The 17,833-nt window shown below is 34.8% G+C and overlaps 1 protein-coding gene across 2 annotated transcripts in view; it reads left to right on the top strand.

Moving 5' to 3' along the window:
- The window catches only part of LOC121375523 (heparan sulfate glucosamine 3-O-sulfotransferase 5-like), a 37,043-nt gene that overhangs the window by 3,882 nt on the left and 15,328 nt on the right, over positions 1-17,833 (top strand). The window contains exon 1 of one of the 2 annotated variants that reach the window (XM_041503017.1): positions 16,304-16,408. The exons of the other annotated variant lie outside the window; for it this stretch is intronic. The gene's annotated coding sequence lies outside the window, so the exon portion shown is untranslated. Of the gene's footprint in view, positions 1-16,303; positions 16,409-17,833 lie in introns of those variants that run through there. 2 annotated transcript variants of the gene reach the window in all.

Genomic DNA, 17,833 nt, shown 5'->3' with positions numbered 1-17,833 from the left:
TTTGTCTAGCATGTTGTATGTGTAAGTAGATGATGCTAAGTTTGTGCAATCAAAAGTTGGAGAAATTCCATATTCCTCAATAATAATTAAAATTTAAGTTAGTTTTGTTTAATGACACAACTAGAGCGCATTGATATATTAATCATCGGCCATTAGATGTCAAACATTTGGTAATCTAGACATATAACTGTATTTCAGTAATAGAGTCCACAATATTCATTATTGTAAGGTCAGACTGTACACAATATTCAATAATGTATGGTCAGACTGTACACAATATTCAATAATGTACGGTCAAACTGTACACAATATTCAATAATGTACGGTCAGACTGTACACAATATCCAATAATGTAAGGTCAGACTGTACATAATATTCAATAATGTAAGGTCACACTGTACACAATATTCAATAATGTATGGTCACACTGTACATAATATTCAATAATGTAAGGTTAGACTGTACACAATATTCAATAATGTAAGGTCAGACTGTACACAATATTCAATAATGTAAGGTCAGACTGTACACAATATTCAATAATGTACGGTCAGACTGTACATAATATTCAATAATGTAAGGTCAGACTGTACATAATATTCAATAATGTACGGTCAGACTGTACATAATATTCAATAATGTAAGGTCAGACTGTACATAATATCCAATAATGTAAGGTTAGACTGTACACAATATTCAATAATGTACGGTCACACTGTACACAATATTCAATAATGTATGGTCACACTGTGCACAATATTCAATAATGTATGGTCACACTGTGCACAATATTCAATAATGTAAGGTTAGACTGTACACAATATTCAATAATGTAAGGTCAGACTGTACACAATATTCAATAATGTAAGGTCAGACTGTACACAATATCCAATAATGTAAGGTCAGACTGTACACAATATTCAATAATGTAAGGTCAGACTGTACACAATATTCAATAATGTACGGTTAGACTGTACTGTATTTTTTTGAAAACTGATACATCAGCCTGCACAAATACAAAAGCAGTATATCATTTCAGTTGACAGATATCTTTAGATACAAGCTGGGCTAAGTAGGTAATGCTTCTTTAAGATGCAAATCTGTTATTACCCAAGTGGTAGAAAATATCCCATTTCACAATGATCAGTCTGATGCATTTCAATTGTGCTATATTTAACAGCTGGTTGAAAGGTGATTGGCTGTAACTGACATACAGTGACCTCACTGATAGGGACAGATGGATTTACTCAGATATGTTTAATTATAAATAGCACTACAATAGGCAGTAGTGTGCACAATAGTAATATTTAGACAATTAAAAATATTGATGAATAAGGCTATACAACAATTTATTTTTACTTTTAAATTTGTCTGTTGAAAAATATATACACATGTATATATTTCTTTGAAATAATTTACAAATATATATTTGTAATTTATGCAAATTAATATTTATTATGTAAATTAAAATTAATAACATTATATGAGTTATACAGTTTGCATCCCTTGTGAAATAGTTTTAATATGTCATGAGTTACTAAAACTTAAAACAGATCAGTTATTTCACACAGCACAAAAAAACTTTGTGCGAATTTTTAAAAACCCACACAAAAAAAACTGAAATAAAAAAAAGATAATTTTGTTGAACACCTCACTCATCACATTGTTTTAATCAGTAGATATTATGTGCCAAAGATATAAATTTGTTGGGCTCAAGTCTTAGATAAGAAACTGCTTTTATCACATATTATATACAGTGAAACCTCTAAGAATCGGACCCTCTGTAAATTAGAATTCCTTTAAAACCAGATGGTTTTCAGTCCCTATTTAAATATCACTACTGAACATAACCTTTCTAAACTGGTTACCCCTAATAAACAGACTTTTTACTTGGTTCTATGGGTATCTTGTTTAGAGGGTTTTCACTGTATATGCTGTATTGACACTGTAATAAATAAGTTCAAGGCCTTCAGTATACCAGTTGTAGAGCACTGGTTGTTGGAATGGGAAATAACCCAATGTGTCTAACCACCAAAGAGATATCAATTCAACATTTCATTGCACTTCAAGTGAGTTCCCTACCACTGTGTCATATCCTGCTCCTGACGTGAAATGGAAACCGATTCAATATGCTATAATTAAGATACTCGATACCGAACATCTTTTTGTGCTATCATTTGAGTGTGGCATATCGGATTATCAGTGACAGACCCATCAGCACTCTCTGTGCAGCATCAAGCAGAAAGTATTGTGTTTTGTCTGAGAACTACTAAGCCTTGGCAACAGCTGAAACATTGTAATGCCAGGCTAATGTGTAATACAAGAGAAATCACAGACCAGTTTTTATAGCAATAACTTTTTTTGGATATAACAATAACTTTCAGTTTGGATATCAGGTGGTAAGATGAAGAGGTCAGTTGTTTGTTTTAAAAATGTAAGTGAAAAATTGATACAAATTTCATAAATATGTAAATATTAAAAAGTTTAATTGTTTTTAAAATGAATGTACAAAATTAATTTAGATTTTATTTCAAGTTTTTGAAATGAAAGTTCAAAATTTATTCAGATTTTATTTTAATTTTTTGAAATGAAAGTACAAAATTTATTCAAATTTTATATAATTTTTTTTTATAAATGAAAGTATAAAATTTATTAAAATTTCATTAAAACTTCTCTTTTTTTTATTATTATTATTTTTTTTTTATATATAAAGCAATTGTTACATGGTTTCAAAAATGTAATTATTTAATGTTGTAGTTAATGGTGTTTTTTTCAAATGCATGTTTGTAATGTTGTCGCATTCTGTTTATAGACATTTTTTTTATCTTAGATAACATGGGCTTTATTATAGCTGGCGAGTATTAAATGAAGCCAGGTCTATTCTCATGACTTTTACATAGAGTTCAATCCTTAATCAATCGCAATGCAGTAGTGTATTGAATTAATATTAATTTTCTCTCAACTACCAGTCACGACAGCAAACTTTTGATTAAATTTGTGTCAGAAGCCGATTTGAAATATTCATTTTTAATGCTGACAGCAAAATGAGCAAGGCTCTAGGGAAAGATGAAATGTTTTGTTAGCTTTTCTTCAAACTCGCAAAAAAAAAAAAAAAAAAAAAAAACATTTTGAGAGAATTCGGAAAATAAAATTGACACAGTGTTGACAAGATCAGTTTTCCCTTTTTAATGAATTAGGGCAGAAAAGGAAATTAATGTTAGTTTGATGACTCCCAGCTCTTCATCAGAGCTGTGGTGATGGGGTGTCAACTATAATCTTCATGACAAATGATCTGGAGAATTACAGCAAGCTTCAGGGCTCTACCAAGAGAGGGGAGGGGGGTGGGGAGGGGGGGGGGGGTGGAGAGTGGTTTTGTTGATATGTCCTTTGCACTCATACACTTAGGTGGGCAGAATTTAGCTCAGTTGGTTGAGTGTTCGCTTGATGTGCTTGCATTGCAGGATCAAACCACCTCGGTGAATCCATTCAACTGACTGAGTTTTTTCTTGTTCCAACCAGTGCATCACAACTGGTCAAAGGCCATGGTATGTGCTTTCCTGTCTGTGGGAAAAGTGCGTATAAAAGATCCATTGCTGCATTAAGAAAATGTACTAGTTTTTTTCTGATGACTATGTGTCTGATTTACCAAATGTTTGACATCCAATAGCCGATGAATAATTAATCAATGTGCTCTAGTGGTGTCGTTAAAAACAAAACAAACAAACAAATCATATACTTAGGATGGAATGTAGCTCAGTGGTAGAATGCTTTGTAGAAACTATCACCCTTGATGGATCAGTGCCTCACGGTACATCTAATGTCTTGATATGTACTGCAGGCCCATAGAAAAGATATCTGGAGTGTGAGGAGTAGAGCATCTCTAGTGGGGGGCTATAGCCTCCATAGTGGAATGGGGAGGGGTGCACAAGCTTACATTTTTGTCCGGAATATATGTGTGTGTCTTTGTGTGCATATCATACTATGTGTATGTAGATGTTGATATATATATATATGAGTGTGTGGGGGGGGGGGGGGGGGGGGGGGGGGGGGGGGGGGGGGGGGGGGGGGGGGGTAGGATGTAGCCCAGTGGTAAAGCCTGATGTCTAGTCAGTCTGGGATCAATCCTCATTGGTGGGCCCATTGGGCTATTTCTTGTTCCAGCCAGTGTACCATGACTGGTATATCAAAGGTCAGGATATGTGCTATGTGTGGGATTATGCATTTAAAATATCCCTTATTACTAATAGAAAAATGTAGCAGGTTTCATCTCTCTAAGACTATATGTCAGCATTACCAAATGTTTGACATCCAATACTCTGATGATTAATATATCAATGTGCTCTAGTTGTGCTTTTATGTATGTGTATATCTGGTATGGGTCATGCTTACATTTGCCAGCTGTTTCCTGTACTTACACACAGTACAGATCTCATGTTGCATACAGTATACAGCTGTACAGCTGGTGCCGGCATTTGTTAAATTGTGTCACGCCTTTTGTTGAATTGCACATTATAGATTTCTTTATCACACAACTGCAGTAGACAGTTATAACTGTATGTTTCTGTCACTTGCAGGATGAAGGCAGCTACTGGAGGATGCTTTAGTAATTTTCCTACGGTTTTTGTAATTTCCTGCTCTGTATTAAATGGATAACTTGGTCACTGTTTTCAATTTTTATAATGCTGTGGATTGTGGGCATAACTTAGTGATGTGTTTTTTAAAGTTTCTGTAATTCACTTAATTATGTGACTTTTTAAAAGTAGTTCCTGCAATTCCCTGAATTATATGCATGACTTAGTGATTTTTAAAAAGTTTCTGTAATTATCAGGATTAGAAATGGTGCTTAATGCTAAGTGATTTATGACCAACTGTAATCTGCATTTAAGATATGGAAGGAAGGAAATGTTTTATTTTATGACGCACTCAACACATTTTATTTACGATTATATGGCGTCAGACATATGGTTAAGGACCACACAGATATTGAGAGAGGAAACCCACTGTTGCCACTTCATGGGCTACTCTTTTCGAATAGCAGCAAGGGATCTTTTATATGCATAATCCCATAGACAGGATAGCACATACCACGGCCTTTGATGTACCAGTCGTGGTGCACTGGCTGGAGCGAGAAAGAGCGCAATAGGCCCCCTGATGGGGATCGATCACAAACCGACCGCGCATCAAGCAAGCGCTGTACCACTGGGCTACGCCTCGCCCCTTAAGATATGGAACCAGTGCTCCATAACTGGTGTAACAAAGGCTGTGGTATGTACTGTTCTATCTGTGGGATGGTGCATATAAAAGATCCCTTGCTGCTATTCGAAAAAAGTAGCCCATGAAATGGCGACTGCAGGTTTCCTCTTTCAATATCTGTGTGGTCCTTAACCAAATGTCTGATGCCATATAACCATAAATAAAATGTGTTGAGTGTGTTGTTAAATAAAACATTTCCTTAAGATATGGAGATTTTGAGGAAGGCATCAATAAATACATATATTGTAATATTAATAAACATTAATTTCTGCTGCTAGAGGTTTATAGATCTGTGTGTGTGTGTGTGCGCATGCATGTGTGTATGTATGTGTGCGTGTGTGTATCTGTGTGTGTGTGTGTGTGTGTCCAAACATACATAGTATCACATACATATGTGTGTTGTTAATATTCTGTATTGTGTATGCTGTTCATGTTGTGGAATGTTTGTGTAATAAAGGTTATCGTATGTCATCTTATCCCAGTAAATACCAGTGTCATACCAGGAATAACCTTTTTCAGTACCCAGTCTCTTCCAATACCCAGCCTAATACATCTCTACTAATTCCTCATAACAACTACTGTGCTAAAATCCTCCACCTACCCTCATCCACCCTCACCACCAACAAAGAAACGTTCTTGAAGAGATTTTTACCCGGCATTCAGAAGAGAAATCTGTTCTCTTTACAAAATTACTGTTGCTTCAGAACTGCTGCACATTTGATGTTAATTAGGGGAAAGCCAATTCTCCCATAAATATTTTACAACTGGGATGGGGCCCCCCATCAGTCCCTGATGGAGTTATGTTAATGGAATCTGACATATGTTTGCTGCTACTGTCAACAGTTAAAAAGCTTAACTCACATGCAGTATGCTTCATTTCTTCCTGGGGCTTCCTGTCTCATTGAGGCACCAAGTCAGATGGTGGTCTGGACATTTTGTTTTTCATTTTTCAAGCATACCCAAGAGATTTATTCTTTTTGGGGTTAATTTTGAGGGATGAGGGGTATGATTTCATTTTTTTCAGGGCATATTTGTAAGAACTAAATTGGTTGATGTGTTTACAAAATCCCAAGAGAACTTTAGTAAAAAGAAGGAACATTTTTAGGAGATATTGTAAAATGTATTTCTCAACAGTAAAGAAAATAAGAAATTTTCATGGTTACTTGAACTTGAAATGTTCACGTTTTTACATTCCCACATCCATTCAATGTTCGGCATGTCCTTCCTTGCCCCTATCTCTGACATGGCCAGTGGCTTGTTCCAGGGAGGATACCTGGGTCCATCATTGTTTATAGTTGTACAAATACAATAAAATCAAAGAAATAAAATGAAAATGCATGAATGGTTGCCAGTCATCTGTCACACTGAAGTTTATCAATTGTTTTATTTTTGTTGTATAGATGTATTCAAAGAATGGCTGACTTGCCATCTGTTGTATTTGTTTTTATAGATATTTACGGGTGGAAATTATTTTAATGTGAAACATAGTATTATAAAATTATGAGGTCAAAAGAATCAGCGAAAAGAAAAGAAAACAACTAAAATATAATAGCCATAAAATAAACAATAATATAATGTTCCACGTGATAATTAATTCTGACTGTGACACATTAATCCTGTCACATTAATATTTCCTCTTTGTTTCCTCGCAGGTGTTCAGCACCAATTCTTCTTGGCCAATCAAAATTGGAATTATACTGGTTTTTAAATGCCTTTCACAATGACCTTGTGTCTCCTTGTTCAGCCTGAAGCTAAGCATTTAATTCATTCAGTCTGAGACAAGAACTTTTCTCTCTTTTTAAAAAAAATCCAATCATGCCTTATATTGCTGAAAAATATTGCATCAACTTTAATCATTATTGGGGCTTAATTATGCAGTTTTGCCTCCTCTTTCTTTAGATCTGGTGACTGGGCGGGAGTTTACGGCTCAATGGAAACAGCACGTGTACAACTTTCCAGTGCTATTATTTATGCTAAATCAATTTTTTTGCATTCAATGAGACTCTGTGTGAGTCCCAAATTGCCTTTGTTTTCTCGTTCTTTGAAGTTGTTTGTGTCAGAGTTAGGAAGCAGCAATTTCAGTGAATTGCAGTGAGTATTGGGATGCCTGAAAGCACGGGCTTATAGCTGTCGGGAAGTACATAGCTCTTCCCTTGGCCGTTAAGTCCAGATGGTGTATTGTTTAGGATATTGTCAATATTTATACCGAAATCAGTGTACAGTATACATTTATTTATAGCATGGTTTATAGAAGTGAGTCTAAAAATATTGTTAACAAGTTAAAACATATATATTCTTGAAGTAGATTTTTTGGTTAATTAGGAAATATTATATGGGATAAATTAAATTTGATGAATGATAGATGAAACAGCACTTATTGTTGTTAATGCTGTCTTCAGACTGTTGGCAATGTTGTTAAAGGTCTACACTAGGGATGTGTGTCATTACCATAACACCGATATGTTATGATTCAGAAGGTAAATCTATAATATAATTATAGCAAGACCTTTTTCACAGTTTCCAATCATTCTGATCACTTAATTCTCCTCTTTTCATCTGCACTGCTGACAGCCTTATTTGTACTTACTCAATGCTGCATTTTGCAAGGATCCTTTTGCATTCAGGTCCAGTCAGTTACCATACACACATATTGCTAAGTATTGCATACAAAGATGAATTCCAGAAATACATTCATAATGGATACCGCCATCTTTAATAAATAACACAGAAGTAGATGTACAATGGCTGTTTATATAACCTCAGCTATTGAGGGCTGGCTGTCTACATGGTGGTCATACATTTTGTTAAAAGCCCAGTATAAGCCCACCATACCCAGCTAAACTTTCCTGTACATAGCATGGGTTCCATCTAGTGGTATATATTATTATATGTCCCTTGTGAAATAATTTTCATTGTGAAGCTTGTGACAATTGAAAACTATTGCACAGCATTAACATGATATGAAATGGAAGCTTGTTTAATATCCTATAAACACCCTACCTGTACTGATTACTAATTAATTTTCATGAAAGATGATCGTCAGTGGCACATACTGAAGCTCCTGACAATTGAAAATTATTTCACAACATAAACATGATACAAAATGGAAGCTTGTTTAATATCGTATAAACACCCTACCTGTACTGATTACTAATTAATTTCCATGAAAGAGGATTGTCAGTGGCACATACTGAAGCTTGTGACAATTGAAAATTATTTCACGACATAAACATGATACATGATTACTAATTGATTTCCGTGAAAGGGTATCGTCAGTTGCTCATACTGATCTCTTAGTTTCCGTAAAAATTAAGGGGAAAAGCTATTATTTCTGTTATTTCAGCCACATTGTACGAAGCAATTTTGTAATGTAGCTATGCGTATGAGTGACATCAAAAGTCATAATCTGCTAGTATACGTTTATGACTTTGCTTTAATCAGTCATCATAATCTTTCAATAGAAACAGTGGTTGCAGGATAAACTAAAATAACCAGGCAGATATTAATGTCAAAATATTATATTTATTACCACCTTATTTTATACTGTCACTGATTGGTCACTAGATTTGGTAATTTTTATATATCATAACCCATGTCATCCTATAACAAATGTTTAGTAAAATGCACAGAGCAGAGATAGTAATTCAGTGATCTTTGCTGATATGTCATCACTTGATTACCAAATGTTTAGTAAAATGCACAGAGCAGAGATAGTAATTCAGTGATCTTTGCTGGTATGTCATCACTTGATTACCAAATGTTTAGTAAAATGCACAGAGCAGAGATAGTAATTCAGTGATCTTTGCTGATATGTCATCACTTGATTACCAAATGTTTAGTAAAATGCACAGAGCAGAGATAGTAATTCAGTGATCTTTGCTGATATGTCATCACTTGATTACCAAATGTTTAGTAAAATGCACAGAGCAGAGATAGTAATTCAGTGATCTTTGCTGATATGTCATCACTTGATTACCAAATGTTTGATATCTAATAGCCGAAGATTAATAAATCAATATTCTCTAGTGGTGTCATTAAACAAAACAAACTTTAAGTTTTAAAGTCATTTGCTGCAAAATATCAAGAAATGTTTGTAATGGTCTTTATCTTGTTGCCAACATTATCCGTACTATTCATACTCTGTTACTGAACAAATATTAAAAATGCTTTGCTTCTTTCAGTGCTTGTGTGGTTTTGGAGTTCAATTGGCAGCATTATTTTTGTTGTGGTTATTTTATCTTTTTTGTTGTCAACTTGTTTAATGTCTGTACATATGGTCAGCTCATGGTTCATTTGCTCATTTGGTTCACGGTTCATTTCATAATCTGTTCATGATTAATTCATGCTCTGTTCATGGTTCATTTGCTGATTTGTTCATGGGTCAATTATTGATCTGTTCATGGGTCATTTTACTGGATGAATGTTTTATGATTCAATTAAAACAGAAACTATTGAATTATCCTTTGGTAATTCACTACATGTGGGTTTAGTTTTTAACACTTGTTAGTCATGATTATTCTTTTGTTCTTCCAATTAACATAAAATATTTTTTAATAGTTTAAAAACCTAAATTGTCTTTTATTAATATATTTGTTTAAATCAGATTTAAAAACTGATTAAATATTTCACTTGGGAACATGTCAGTGATGGTGCATATGACACAATGAAAGAAAGAAAGAAGTGTTTTATTTAACGACGCACTCAACACATTTTATTTACGGTTATATGGCGTCAGACATATGGTTAAGGACCACACAGATTTTTTTAGAGGAAACCCGCTGTCGCCACTTAGGCTACTCTTTTATGACAGGCAGCAAGGGATCTTTTATTTGCGCTTCCCACAGGCAGGATAGCACAAACCATGGCCTTTGTTGTACCAATTATGGATCACTGGTCGGTGCAAGTGGTTTACACCTACCCATTGAGCCTTGCGGAGCACTCACTCAGGGTTTGGAGTCGGTATCTGGATTAACAATTCCATGCCTCGACTGGGATCCGAACCCAGTACTTACCAGCCTGTAGACCGATGGCCTGCCACGACGCCACCAAGGCCGGTCATGACACAATGAAAACTATTTTTTTTTGTCAATTTATTTATTTCCCCCCCTCCAGTGTTTCAAATTTAAATTAAAACAAAAATATCTCTTGTCAACTGAAATTATGTTTTGCAGTGCTTAAAAATCTGAACTTTATTCTTATTTACATTTAAAATTTAAATTAAAATAAAAAATGTATACAAATATCTGTTTTGGCAATTTGCCATCTGTGGGGTTTTTTCTGGATTTTTTTTTTTTTTACGACAACTTGGACCTGTCCTCCCAGTTTCCTCAACAGACTGAGAGGTGTCTGCTTGCTGTTAGAAAATCCCTCCATGTTATCAAACAGCTGAGATCAACATGGCCTGTGTACATGCTGTGTTTACTGTTTGGACTTCCAGTTAGTAACTAGCTGTCAGACACAATCAAATTCTGTCCATGTCACGCCTAACTCAGCCCAGAGCAAACATCTTAATGTCAGAACTGCAGCCAGTCTCGAGTCCTTGACTGGGTCCCAGAGTGCCGTCCTGGCACCCACCATTATCATGTAATCAGTAATCGCTGGGCTTTAGTTGATAGTTTGAGGTGGCTGGGAAATAAAGGAAAAAATCTATACCAGTCTTAAATGGTGATGTGGTTAAATCCATTGGATTCGAGACTGGTAGGTATTGGGTTCGTATCCTTGTACCTGCTCTAGTTCAGAATGGAAGTTAAAGCTTGTTTTGTTTAGTGACACCACTAGAGCATATTGATTTATTTAATCATCGGCTATTGTATGTCAGACAAATGGTAATTCTGTTATATAGTTTTAAGAAGAAACCCACTCAAAAAATGTCATTAGCATCAATTTTTATATACTCATAGAAAGGACATCACATACCATGGCCTTATATACCAGTCATGGGACATCGGTTGGGTTGATCTTTTATTTCATATTGTCATAAAAATAAATGAATATGAGTAAAATACATTGGTCACTAAATTGTACAAGATCTATACACTGCACTCTTGTGCAGTTTAGAGCTTGTTCTAGTAATAGTGGTATGCTAAAAATGACGATAATTATCAATATTTTGCTTCTGGCTATCCAGGGACGGGACCCGGGACAGACATGCTCGAAACCGTAGTGATATAGGAGCATGTGAAAATATATCGGACTCGGACTATTTCTTTTTCCAGGTTCTTCTATACTAGACTGTGCTTTATGCCTATGCCTATTAAACTCCATAACTTTACCATCATTTTCTTTAAAAGGAAATATGCCTGGCAAGCAAATACTATTACCATTACCAGAGGCAAAAATGGCTATTAATTGCCTTTGGATCATTAATTTCAGTTAGAAAGATTAAAAATGTTCCTTCATCCAATGTAAATTATTAAATGTTAATGACATTGTAATTTAGATTAATGATCTATTAGGAACATCAAAGCTGATTCATCAAGCTGAGGTAATTATATGTGATTTTAATGTCAAGAAATATTGGAATGTGACATGACTTCTCAAAATTAGTACCGTAATACTTTTGGCTCACTATAGTATGTCACCCTTTGTTTTATAAGAAACTATCTTCCATTATGAAGTATATGTTGAAGAAGCGTTTATTTGACATATTTGTTATTGATAAGATAAGAAAAGTGTAAAGATTTTTTATTTACAGTTTATTATGCTTTTGACAGTTATTACTCAGTTTAATTAATTGTCTTGTGTTCTGAGATGTCATTAAGGAAACATTCCTTTCTTTTCCATTCGTTATTCAGTTTAACAGATATGTAAACATTCACACAATGATTTTGACCTTTTTTCAGTTTTCTTTAAAACATTTTTCAAAATCTTCCTAGATATATTCCTGTAATTTCACTATGTTTTTTTTAGTCTTCAAACATATTATATTTTATGAATATATTACAATAGCTTTACGCAGTTCTTCTTCTTCCTTTCTTTAAACAAATCTTGAGATATGCTATATATTACCTGAATATATTTTTGTAATTTCAATTATTCATGTTTTTAAATCTTGAAACGTGTTATATAATTTTTCTCAATATCTTCTTATAAATTCAGTTATTCATGGTTTTTTTTATTCTGAACATCATGTACTACTTCCCGTAATTTAATTTAGTTTTTCTAGCTTTGGAATGCAATATTTCCTGTAATTTGAATTATTCATGTTTTGACGGTCTTGGAACCCAATATTCGTGTTCTTTCAGTTTAGAATCACACCGACCAAATTGCTTGGTATATGAGCCTTACAGTGGGCCCGTTCCTCTTCCATCAAGTTATTACATTGGTAAACCAAGCGTGAAATTTCCTTCTGCAACATTAGATGCACACAATACCGATTGCATTGCCTAGTTAAAGTGCCAGGATAATGTCAGTTGTGCTAACTCCTGGGTTTTGTCAGACTGCCGATTACTTCCTTAATAATGCCTGACTCAGCTGAAGTTATTCCAGTTCTAGTCCTTCTAATAAGTGGAATATAACACGATTTGTAGATAATTGAAATTTAATATGTATAAGTAATTTGATAATCATATTTAATATACATTTTAAAAAAATATTATTTTTTTTGTGTTCCGCTGTATTCAGATTTAATTGTATAAGGTTGTTTGGGTAAATAAATGCTGGAATTAGATTTCCATTAAATAATTAAATGTGGGTTTTTTTGTGTGTATGCAAATGTCTAGTTTGCTATACATGCATGTCCTGTGGGTTAATAATTAAATCATGGTTGTGTAGAGCCACAAGGATTGCACTGAAGTTGGTCCCTTAATGTAACTCTTCAGAGTACAGCTGTGTGCCAGAAACAATATTAATGGTAGTCAAACTTTGTTTCTTCAGTGCAGTATGTCGGGATGGGATGAACTTCGGTGGGAGCTTCAGTGCAGTATGTCGGGATGGGATGAACTTCAGTGGGAGCTTTAGTAAAGTAAAGTAAAGTTTGTTTTGTTTAACAGCACTCTTAGAACACATTGACTTATTAATCATCGAAAGCAATGTGCTCTAGTGGTGTCGTTAAACAAGACAAACTTCTTCTATTGATCATCGACTGAAGTAGCTTTAAAGTACAATATCCATCTGAAGTGTAAAGACCGGCCTTGGTGGTGAGGTGGATAACGATCGGACATAAGACTGGTAGGTACAGGGTTCGCAGCCCGGTACCAGCTCTTACCCAGAGCGAGTTTTAAAGACTTAATGGGTAGGTGTAATATTCATTGTTATGTGGCTATTGTTTATGTAAAAAAAACAGTGCATGTGAAATAGCATGTGTTTCTAAACCAAATATAAGCATCCAGTATTCTTATGGTTCCATAGGTATGTGGTAACATTGGGTTTTGTGACACGGGGGGGGGGGGGGGGGGGGGGGGGGGTGTAATCTTTTTAAATCTTTCGACTAACTCTCTAAACTACATGTAGTTGTCACTATTTATTCAATTGGTGTATGATTAATATTTAATAAATAATTCAGTAATGTGCAAAAATGTTGTTAAGACTTCTTATTCTTTTTTCACAAAGAAACTTGAATGTATTTATTATAGTAAGAATAAAAAGAAGTAAAACTGTATTTAATTGTTTTAACTACATAAATGGATTATTTTAAGATTTTTTTATTTTCGACAATTTTGAGTTAACAATAACAAAATCTATGTATCAATTTGTTTTTACAGTTTTAATGTATTTTGGATAAAAAGTTATTAATTGTAAACTAGTAAGGTTTTTATTTTCGACAATTTTGAGTTTACAATAACAAAATCTATGTATCAATTTGTTTTTTACAGTTTTAATGTATTTTGGATAAAAAGTTATTAATAGTAACCTAGTAATATTTTACAGTAATGGGATATGTGAGAAATGCATAACTCTAGGGAAATTGGAAAACCAGTTGATTTGTGATGTAATAACTTGGAGGCTCAGCTGGCAGTGTTTGATCTCAGATTTATGTGATTGGTGATGGGCGGTCATGAGGTTGATTAACCCTTTATCTTGTTCCCAACTCTCTTGACTCTTCAACTTCAAGGATATTCGCTACTACCGTATTAATCCTACAATAAGACCAACTCAGATGTTAAGTCTGGTTACATGGGTTTATATCTTCATAGAGAGGCCATATAGCTCAAATAGACAGTCCATGTGTGTCCAGGATAGTGTGCTTGGCGATCTGTAATTAAATGTAATCACACAAACACAGTTAGAGTAAAATAAAAGATTGTTTAGATTTGGAAAATGAAGAGCTAAGATTATAATAAATTTCAATCCATGTGTTAGGCACCTCGGCACAATTGGTATATCAAATGTCATGATATGTGCTGTCCTGCCAGTGGAAAAGTGCATTTAATTAATAGATCCCTTGTTGATCATGGAAAAATGTAGTGTGTTTTTTACTGAATATTATGTGTCAGGATTACAAAATATTTCACAACCAATAATCGATGATTTAAGAGATAGACAGATGGCATTTTTAGATTTGTGGGTGTTGGATCTTTCTGATATAATTTTTTGGTCTACAGGGGGGGTGGGGGGGGGGATTGATCCAACGACTCCAACAATGAGCCACATCTGTTGCCTCTTTTAGCATTAGGTAGTCAGTGGTAGGATTGACTAACTCTTTATCCCCTTCTCAACACTCTATATATTTAATATATTGTTGGAGGATAAACCGGCCTCAGTGGTGTCATGGTTAAGCCATCGGACATGAGGCTGGTAGGTACTGGGTTCGCAGCCCGGTACCGGCTCCCACCAAGAGCGAGTTTTAACAACTCAGTGGGTAGGTGTAAGACCACTACACCCTCTTTTCTCTCACTAACCACTAAGAACTAAGAACTAACCCACTGTCCTGGACAGACAGCCCAGATAGCTGAGGTGTGTAGCCAGAAAAATGGGAGCACAAAGGATGATGGCAATACTAAATTGTAGTAGCACATTACACATGTCTGAAGTTTGCAACTGGAAGATGAAGAGTCATGGTGATACTAAATAGCAGACCATACATTACACATATCTGAAGTACCGGTATGCATTTCAAAAACAATGGGTCAAAGTGATGCTAAATTTCAGACTGTACCAGTCAATGCCAGATGGTGGCAGTTGGAAGATAAAGGGTTACGGGGATACTATGGGTGAAAGCAATACTAACATGGAGCCACACATTACACATATCTGAAGTTTGCATTTTGAAAACAATGGATCAAATTGATACTGAATTGCAGACTGTGGCATTAGACAATACCGGATAGTGGCAATCGGAAGATAAAGGGTTACAGTGATACTAAATTGCAGACCGTGCATTAGATGTGTCCGGATGAGTGAAGGTGCGGACTGAGTGTTATTGGCGTGACTCACAAACATGCCACTCCATACAGCTGCATGGCCATTATATAAAGGGTGATTCCACATTGCTCAGAGGTCTCTCCTATCCCGTGACCCAGAGGTCAGACCATTATGTGCTTGCTCATTCCCCAGTTTCCTTGACGACTCCATGAAAAACCATTATGGAATCACTTTGGTCATCAGTTTTTGTTAGGCATAATTTAGCGGGGGTTTATGGCCCTCTGTGAGTAATTTTCAAATAAATAACCTCGTTGAAATAACTTTATCTTGCCAAAAGGACTATGGCTGTTATTATTATCAAAATTGAAAAAAAAGAAAAAGTTTTTTGTGTTTTTTTTTATTGTTAATATTTCATTGAAATAACTTCACCAAATGCACGTTGTGAAAAGGACTATACATACAGCTACTATTATTATTAAAATTTAAAAAACTATTTTTAACTATGCATCAGTTGGTTAAGTTTAAGCAAATTCCCAGTCTAAAAATAACACAAGACATTTGATGGAACAGTAAATGTCAATACTAATAACCAAACTCAAAGTAAAAATCCAATTGCATCAACAGAACCTGTTGGTGATGCAACCAAATCTACAAGTCAGTATGACAGTATAACAGCCATTTCTCAGTTTATAGCCAGGTTTTTTTTTTTTTTACAAGTTCATTGATCAGTCTTAATCATTCACCTTTCAGGGTTAGATCTGTGTACCCATCAGCGTTTATCTCCATTCGTACAGTGTCCCAGGACTGGAATACAAGAGGACCCTTGCTGCAATTTGATAAGAGTAGCCTATGTGTCAGTAGCAGGTTTCCTCTATCTCTATCTAGATCACTTTGCAATAACCAGTTGGACATAAATACCCTTTAATAATAATAGTAGTATAAAATGTGTTGAAGCATCAAAAACCAAAATTCTCCTTTCCTTTCCTATTTAAACTTGTCAGAATAATCCAGCAGCTGGTGCATTTTATTTGAAATTGTGATAGATATGCTAGCTATATATTACAATAACATTGTCAGGCATAAGAGATTTATGTTTTTTTATGGAGCCGAATAGCTGAATATACATGTTGCTTCCTATACTTTGGTCAATCAGCTTCCAGTTTGAAACATGAATGCCCATTCGTTTTAGGTGATCTCTTAACGTAGGTTTGACTGTGCACAAACATAATGTCATCATTATCAAAGAATGGATCTGAGCATGTAAAAAAAAAAAAGTTGTCAATTTTCTGGAATTGATTTCTTCAACCGTCTAATGTGTTTCCACAGCGAGACTTGGTTAAGCTGTGTGTTCGTCAAGCAAGCTTTTTACATTAGAAATATGTACACGATGAACAGAAGCACCAGACTCTAATGGTTGGTTTAAAACATTACTGTCACTGTGAATGAAGTATTTTGCATTCAACAGCATCAAAACAGCTTAATGGATTTGCTTTCGCCCCCAGGGACCAAGATCACAGATGAAGAAATCCTACTGATAGGAAAATGTGTCACTGTCTGATCTGTTGACAGTGTTTTTATTTATACATGGAGTGGGAGGTACATGTAACACAATGCCAGTTCATTGGCCTTGGTTCTAAGAAATCATTGAATCAATCTATTCTTTATTGTTTTGTTCTTTTTTTTAACCATTGCAGCCAGTCATTCAGACCTGATAAGGCTTTAGAATTAGCCATGACAATAATGTTTATGCCAAAAATAATCGTGCCCAAATTAAGTTGAAACATGCTGGCCTTGAAACATTAAACATCAAAATCACTGAAATGTTATGCTTTAATTATAGTAAAATAACGAACTGCATTTCTGAATTTCAGTTGCTGTTAATACATGTATAACAACATTATTGCATTACTTCTGTGCTCAAAACAGACAAAAAACCTGTTACGCTAAATAGTTCAATCTAAAGCCCTGCCTGATATATCAGAGGTTGTGGTATGTGTTATCATGTCTGAGGAAACATTAAAAACCTGTTAGTACTAATAAAAAAGGAATAACTAATTATGCAGCATCTTTTTTAAAGTATAGCAAAAACTGTGGTTTATGCTGTCCTGTCTGAGGGGAAGTGCATATGAAAGATCTGTTGCTGATGAAAAAATGTAGCAGGTTTCCTTTGATTAATACAAGTCATAATTACCAAATGTTTCACTTCCAATAGCCTCTGGGGCAGGACGTAAAGTGCTCGCTTGATGCGCAGTCAGTTTAAGATCGATTCCCTTTGGTG

The sequence above is a fragment of the Gigantopelta aegis genome, chromosome 6, assembly GCF_016097555.1.
Source record: "Gigantopelta aegis isolate Gae_Host chromosome 6, Gae_host_genome, whole genome shotgun sequence".
In the NCBI taxonomy this organism is placed as follows: Eukaryota; Metazoa; Mollusca; class Gastropoda; order Neomphalida; family Peltospiridae; genus Gigantopelta; species Gigantopelta aegis.
The sequence above is the reverse complement of the archived record's forward strand: the minus strand, read 5'-3'. Positions and strand labels throughout refer to the sequence as shown.